The 8,303-nt window shown below is 51.6% G+C and overlaps 1 pseudogene; it reads left to right on the plus strand.

Annotated features, from left to right (window-relative positions):
• Positions 1-7,154: 7,154 nt before the first annotated feature.
• LOC144754009 (large ribosomal subunit protein eL32 pseudogene) lies at positions 7,155-7,561 on the plus strand (annotated as a pseudogene).
• The last annotated feature ends 742 nt before the right edge of the window (positions 7,562-8,303 follow it).

The raw sequence follows: 8,303 nt of genomic DNA on the forward strand, positions 1-8,303 counted from the left end.
TCTCATTCCAGGATGCTCTGGCTGGGGTCTCATTCCAGGATGGTCTGGCTGGGGTCTCATTCCAGGATCCTCTGGCTGGGGTCTCATTCCAGGATGCTCTAGCTCAGGTATCATTCCTGGATGCCCTGGCTGGGGTCTCATTCCAGGATGCTCTGGACTGGGGTCTCATTCCAGGATGCTCTGGAGGGGGTCTCATTCCAGGATGCTCTGACTGGGGTCTCATTCCTGGATCCTCTGGCTGGGGTCTCATTCCAGGATGCTCTAGCTCAGGTCTCATTCCAGGATGCCCTGGCTGGGGTCTCATTCCAGGATGCTCTGGACTGGGGTCTCATTCCAGGATGCTCTGGAGGGGGTCTCATTCCAGGATGCTCTGGCTGGGGTCTCATTCCTGGATCCTCTGGCTGGGGTCTCATTCCAGGATGCTCTAGCTCAGGTCTCATTCCAGGTTGCTCTGGCTGGGGTCTCATTCCAGGATGCCCTGACTGGGGTCTCATTCCTGGATGGTCCGGGTGGGGTCTCATTCCAGGATGCTCTGGCTGGGGTCTCATTCCAGGAAACTCCGGGTGGGGTCTCATTCCAGGATGCTCTGGCTGGGGTCTCATTCCAGGATGCTCTGGCTGGGGTCTCATTCCAGGATGCCCTGGCTGGGGTCTCATTCCGGGATCCTCTGACTGGGGTTTCATTCCAGGATGCTCTGGCTGGGGTCTCATTCCGGGATGCTCTGGCTGGGGTCTCATTCCAGGATGCCCTGGCTGGGGTCTCATTCCGGGATCCTCTGGCTCGGGTCTCATTCCGGGATCCTCTGACTGGGGTTTCATTCCAGGATGCTCTGGCTGGGGTCTCATTCCAGGATGCTCTGACTGGGGTCTCTTTCCAGGATGCTCTGGCTGGGGTCTCATTCCAGGATGCTCTGACTGGGGTCTCTTTCCAGGGTGCTCTGGCTGGGGTCTCATTCCTGGATCCTCTGTCTGGGGTCTCATTCCAGGATGCTCTGGCTGGGGTCTCATTCCAGGATGCTCTGACTGGGGTCTCTTTCCAGGGTGCTCTGGCTGGGGTCTCATTCCAAGATCCTCTGTCTGCGGTCTCATTCCAGGATGCTCTGGCTGGGGTCTCATTCCAGGATGCTCTGACTGGGGTCTCTTTCCAGGATGCTCTGGCTGGGGTCTCATTCCAGGATGCTCTGACTGGGGTCTCTTTCCAGGGTGCTCTGGCTGGGGTCTCATTCCTGGATCCTCTGTCTGGGGTCTCATTCCGGGATGCTCTGGCTGGGGTCTCATTCCGGGATGCTCTGGCTGGGGTCTCATTCCACGATGCTCTGGCTGGGGTCTCATTCCAGGATGCTCTGGCTGGGGTCTCATTCCAGGATGCTCTGGCTGGGGTCTCATTCCAGGATCCTCTGTCTGGGGTCTCATTCCTGGATCCTCTGTCTGGGGTCTCATTCCTGGATGCTCTGGCTGGGGTCTCATTCCAGGATGCTCTGGCTGGGGTCTCATTCCAGGATGCTCTGGCTGGGGTCTCATTCCAGGATGCTCTGGCTGGGGTCTCATTCCAGGATGCTCTGGCTGGGGTCTCGTTCCATTATGCTCTGGCTGGGGTCTCATTCCAGGATCCTCTGTCTGGGGTCTCATTCCTGGATCCTCTGTCTGGGGTCTCATTCCAGGATGCTCTGGCTGGGGTCTCATTCCAGGATGCTCTGGCTGGGGTCTCATTCCAGGATGCTCTGGCTGGGGTCTCATTCCTGGATCCTCTGTCTGGGGTCTCATTCCAGGATGCTCTGGCTGGGGTCTCATTCCAGGATCCTCTGTCTGGGGTCTCATTCCTGGATCCTCTGTCTGGGGTCTCATTCCAGGATGCTCTGGCTGGGGTCTCATTCCAGGATGCTCTGTCTGGGGTCTCATTCCTGGATGCTCTTGCTGGGGTCTCATTCCAGGATGCTCTGGCTGGGGTCTCATTCCAGGATGCTCTGTCTGGGGTCTCATTCCAGGATGCTCTGTCTGGGGTCTCATTCCAGGATGCTCTGGCTGGGGTCTCATTCCAGGATGCTCTGTCTGGGGTCTCATTCCAGGATGCTCTGGCTGGGGTCTCATTCCAGGATGCTCTGGCTGGGGTCTCATTCCAGGAAACTCCGGGTGGGGTCTCATTCCAGGATGCTCTGTCTGGGGTCTCATTCCGGGATGCTCTGGCTGGGGTCTCATTCCGGGATGCTCTGGCTGGGGTCTCATTCCAGGATGCTCTGGCTGGGGTCTCATTCCAGGAAACTCCAGGTGGGGTCTCATTCCAGGATGCTCTGTCTGGGGTCTCATTCCGGGATGCTCTGGCTGGGGTCTCATTCCGGGATGCTCTGGCTGGGGTCTCATTCCAGGATGCCCTGGCTGGGGTCTCATTCCAGGATCCTCTGGCTGGGGTCTCATTCCAGGATGCTCTGGCTGGGGTCTCATTCCAGGATGCTCTGGCTGGGGTCTCATTCCAGGATGCTCTGGCTGGGGTCTCATTCCAGGATCCTCTGGCTGAGGTCTCATTCCAGGATGCTCTGGCTGGGGTCTCTTTCCAGGATGATCTGGCTGGAGTCTCATTCCAGTATCCTCTGGCTGGGGTCTCATTCCTGGATCCTCTGTCTGGGGTCTCATTCCAGGATGCTCTGGCTGGGGTCTCATTCCAGGATGCTCTGGCTGGGGTCTCTTTCCAGGATGCTCTGGCTGGGGTCTCATTCCAGGATGCTCTGGCTGGGGTCTCATTCCAGGATGCTCTGTATGCGGTCTCATTCCAGGATCCTCTGGCTGGGGTCTCATTCCAGGATGCTCTGGCTGGGGTCTCATTCCAGGATGCTCTGGCTGGGGTCTCATTCCAGGATGCTCTGGCTGGGGTCTCATTCCAGGATCCTCTGGCTGGGGTCTCATTCCAGGATGCTCTAGCTCAGGTCTCATTCCTGGATGCCCTGGCTGGGGTCTCATTCCAGGATGCTCTGGACTGGGGTCTCATTCCAGGATGCTCTGGAGGGGGTCTCATTCCAGGATGCTCTGGCTGGGGTCTCATTCCTGGATCCTCTGGCTGGGATCTCATTCCAGGATGCTCTAGCTCAGGCCTCATTCCAGGATGCCCTGGCTGGGGTCTCATTCCAGGATGCTCTGGACTGGGGTCTCATTCCAGGATGCTCTGGAGGGGGTCTCATTCCAGGATGCTCTGGCTGGGGTCTCATTCCTGGATCCTCTGGCTGGGGTCTCATTCCAGGATGCTCTAGCTCAGGTCTCATTCCAGGATGCTCTGGCTGGGGTCTCATTCCAGGATGCCCTGACTGGGGTCTCATTCCTGGATGCTCCGGGTGGGGTCTCATTCCAGGATGCTCTGGCTGGGGTCTCATTCCAGGAAACTCCGGGTGGGGTCTCATTCCAGGATGCTCTGGCTGGGGTCTCATTCCAGGATGCCCTGGCTGGGGTCTCATTCCGGGATCCTCTGGCTCGGGTCTCATTCCGGGATCCTCTGACTGGGGTTTCATTCCAGGATGCTCTGGCTGGGGTCTCATTCCGGGATGCTCTGGCTGGGGTCTCATTCCAGGATGCCCTGGCTGGGGTCTCATTCCGGGATCCTCTGGCTCGGGTCTCATTCCGGGATCCTCTGACTGGGGTTTCATTCCAGGATGCTCTGGCTGGGGTCTCATTCCAGGATGCTCTGACTGGGGTCTCTTTCCAGGATGCTCTGGCTGGGGTCTCATTCCAGGATGCTCTGGCTGGGGTCTCATTCCAGGATGCTCTGGCTGGGGTCTCATTCCAGGATGCTCTGGCTGGGGTCTCATTCCAGGATGCTCTGACTGGGGTCTCTTTCCAGGGTGCTCTGGCTGGGGTCTCATTCCTGGATCCTCTGTCTGGGGTCTTATTCCAGGATGCTCTGGCTGGGGTCTCATTCCAGGGTGCTCTGGCTGGGGTCTCTTTCCAGGATGCTCTGTCTGGGGTCTCATTCCTGGATCCTCTGTATGAGGTCTCATTCCTGGATCCTCTGTATGAGGTCTCATTCCGGGATGCTCTGTCTGGGGTCTCTTTCCACGATGCTCTGGCTGGGGTCTCATTCCGGGATGCTCTGGCTGGGGTCTCGTTCCAGGATGCTCTGGCTGGGGTCTCATTCCTGGATGCTCTGGCTGGGGTCTCATGCCAGGAAGCTCTGGCTGGGGTCTGATTCCAGGAAGCTCTGGACCGGGGTCTTATTCCAGGATGCCCTGGCTGAAGTCTCATTCCAGGAACCTATGACGGGGGTCTCATTCCAGGATGCTCGTAACTGGAGTCTCATTCCGGGATGCTCTTGCTGGGTTGTCATTCCAAGATGCTCTGGCTGGGGTCTTATTCCAGGATGCTGTTAAGCAGGGTCTCATTTCAGGATCCACTGGCTGGTGTTTCTTTCCAGGATCCTCTGGCTGGTGTCTCATTCCAGGATGCTCTGAACCAGGGTATCACTCCTGAATGCTTTGGCTGGGGTCTCATTCTAGGATGCTCTGGTTGGAGTCTTGTTTCATGATACCTTAGCTGGGGTCTCGTTTTGAGGATGCCCTGGCTGCAGTCACATTTCAGGATGCCATGGCTGGGGTCTTGTTTCAGGATGCTCTGTCTGGGTGAGTCGTGTGGCCACACTAGTTTCCCATTCACTCATGTTCTTGGGGGTCTGCATATCAGTCCCACTCTGACCCACCTGCAAACCAGTTTCCGAACTAAGGGGCATATTATCAAGGACCGGTGTTAAAATTATCGCCATTTTATCGGCAGGAAACTACCGATAAAACGGCGATAATGGGCTTGATAATACGCCCTTGTTAATTCCCATAGAAGCCCATGTTCTGATGTTAACATGGGCTAATAAGAACACCGGTCCTTGATAATATGCCCCTAAGTGCTTCAAATTCCTGGAAAACTCCTACAGTGGTACTTGACTTCAGTTTTGCTGTTTTTAAGGTTGTGTGGAGCCTAGTGAACCCAGAACTGAATGTGTATATTGTGTGGTGGCTTCTTGGGGATTGTTTTGCTTCTTCCAGAATGATAGGTTAGCTTCCTTCACATGCAGCTCTATATCTTGGGTAAGGATTCGTATTTTTTCTTTGGTGAAGGTTGAAATCTTAGTAGGTCAGACCAGTCTGGTTCTGGTGGAACCCGTGAGTGCAATACAACTGAAGGCTAGCAAAGCTGGCCTCACTGCTGTTGTCTTCTGAGCAAGTGATACTTTTTGTCTCTCTGTGAGCTGCGTGGTGGGATGCCCCTGGCTACCACTGTTTGGGGATGCCCTGCAAGGCGCTCTTGGAAACAATGGAGGTTTTCACCTGGTGCTGGCCCCGAAGTCCCATTCTATACTGGGTCTTCGCTGCTCACTGAGGTGTTGCAAATATTTTGTTTTCTCATGAAGCCTGTCCAGAGGACTGATAAATTTAATATAATTGGAAAAAGCTTTAATCTGAAATGGGGGGAGGAAGAGGAAAAAACTGGGTTCGCCCTCCTCAATAGTATATACTCAATAGAAGAAAAACCCAGCATTTGGAAGGGGCTAGCAGAAAGCAAAGGGCCTGATTCACAAAACTAACTTAAGATAAAATCCTAAACTTACTACTTTTGGTATTCACAGAAGGCATTTAGTAGTAGTAAAGTTAGGATTTTGTCTTAAGTCTGTCTTAAGTCTGTCCTAAGTTTGTCCTAAGTCAAACTTAAGACAAAATCCTAATTTTACTACTACTAAATAAGTTATGTGAATACCAAAAGTAATAGAACAGACTTCAAACTTAAGACAGACTTAAGACAAACTTAAGACAAACTTAGGACAGACTTAAGACAGACTTAATACAGACTTAAGACAAACTTAAGACAGACTTAAGACAAACTTAAGACAAACTTAGGACAGACTTAAGACAGACTTAAGACAGACTTAAGACAAAATCCTAACTTTACTACTACTAAATGCCTTCTGTGAATACCAAAAGTAGTAAGTTTAGGATGTTGTCTTAAGTTAGTTCTGTGAATCGGGCCCAAACTCTCCACCACGATGGAAATTGGCGAAAAACATAGGGGAATATTACCAAGCAATAATTATCGCTATTGCTTGGTTAGAGACGAAATTTTATCGCTGAACTGCGGTGATTTTTATCGCAGATAAACCTTGGTATTACCAAGGTTTATCGCAAATGCGATAAAAAACGGCCGCAATGCATGAATATCGCTGAAAAGTCAGCGATATTCATGCATTACCGAGCTAATGCTCTTAGCCATGTTATCCACCTCCCATTGGATAACATGGCTAAGAACTGCTCAGGGCAGGTGTTAGCTTTTGGAGATATTCGCGCTTAGCGCGAATATCTCCAAAAGTTGGTAATAGGAGATAGCGATGTTAGCGACTGTTTCCAGTCACTAACATCTTGGCACGCCCACTTTGCATGTCATTAGTGATAAATATCACTGACATGCAAAGTGGGGCCCAAGATGGTCGCTATCTCCTACTAGCTGTCGCTAACTGGTGTAAGCGACAGCTAGGTAATAGGGAGATAATTTTATCTCCGCTTTCTTGGCTTTTAAAGCCAAAAAAGCGGAGATAAACCCTCTTGATAATATGCCCCTCAGTTTTTCTTAGAAAACCCTCACCCACCAGGGTTGCCCATTGGTGGCATGCTTCATCACTGGGGTTCCTCCCGATCCGCTGTGGATTGAGGCGTGCTGCGACCAGATTAAAACGTGGGAACAGTTGTAGATAAAGTCTATGATAAAGATGTTGTTTGTGAGGGGAGTGGAATGCAAATGCTATTAAGTTAAAATACCTAACTAGTAGGGCTCCTACTTTATTCCTGCCTCTAGTCGGTATAGTTAAAATCAGTGGATTTTGGTAGGAAGAAATAGGTTACAAGGAGTTTATCTCTTCAATTCAATAATTAGTATGCCATATGGATTCACACATCATACATATGGTTGATGTTAAAAGTAAGCTGTAACGTCACTGCGTATATTTTAGATGCCGTGCTAGTGCGTCATGATCTTGCCTGGAGGGGGGTGGGGGAGGCCTGTAGTCACACCGTCATCAAGGCCATCCTCGGCCTTCTTGCCTATTAGAGACAGGATGACCGGATCCTCGGAGATGCGGTCTCCGGGGTCTAACTTTGGCCTCTCCGCTGAGCAGGTGAACATTTTTGAGTCGCAGTCATGTCTGCCCTAAGACCTCTTGTCAAACTGAACATTCTTAAGAAAAGAACCAAGAAGGTCATGTGTCACCAGTCTGATCGTTACGTCAAGATTAACCGTAACTGGCACAAACCACGAGGTATTGACAACTGAGTGCGCAGGAGGTTTGAGGGCCAGATCCTGATGCCTAACATTGGTTATTGTAGTGATAAAAGGACCAAGCACATGTTACCCTCAGATTCCGAAAGTTTCTGGTACACAATGTGAAGGAGCTGGAGGTGCTAATGATGAGTAACAAGTCCTTCTGTGCTGAGATCACCCATAATGTTTCAACCAAAAACCGCAAGATCCTTGTAGAGAGGGCCGCCCAGCTCACCATCAAACTCACAAATCCAAATGCCAGATTGCACAGCAAGGAGAACGAGTAGACTGCTCTTTCTTTGCAGCTGCTGTTTGCAAATAAAAATTGTAAAAACTTTATTTTTTTTAAAGTTAACCATTTCACAGGAAGTGCTTTCGATTCTCTGCATATCTCTCGAGATTTTCACACATTTAGGTTTTTTGAAGAAACTCCAGGCTATGATATTCGTAGTCCTGGCATGCCTTGGGTAAAATAAAATAAATACATCCAGTACTTGTATAGCGCACGAATCACCCCTGAAGGGATATCTCGGCACTGGGGGCCGTTGGTAAGATTAAGAAAGCTATTGCCCAGAGTCGCATGGTGCTGGGCAGACCCCTGCTGCCGTATCCCGGGATCAAACCGTGATCCCCAGCGTCCAGCGTCAGTCGTCCTGGCCGCGGCGCCACACTTCTCCCCTCTAAGCAAACAGTCCAATTCTTTCTGCTTCAGAGAATGCAAACAATAATAATTCCTATTTGTAAAGCACGATCATATCACCCCTTAAAGTTTCAAGGCGCTGGGGCATTTATTAAGCTATTGCCCAGAGTCACATGATGCTGAGCTGAGCTGCCACCGGGGATCGAATCATGAGCCCCGTGCTCCGCAGTCAGTTACTCTGGCCGCTGCACCACACCTCTCCCTTCCACACCTCTCTAACAATCCAGCTTGCTGCAGCTAGACAATGTTCGAGTTTATAGTCATGTCTCACAGCCCACCAAGCCCTTCATTGGCTTCCCATTTCCGGACAATCTGCTTTCGAGAATCTC

The sequence above is a fragment of the Lissotriton helveticus genome, chromosome 5_1, assembly GCF_964261635.1.
Source record: "Lissotriton helveticus chromosome 5_1, aLisHel1.1, whole genome shotgun sequence".
NCBI lineage: Eukaryota > Metazoa > Chordata > Amphibia > Caudata > Salamandridae > Lissotriton > Lissotriton helveticus.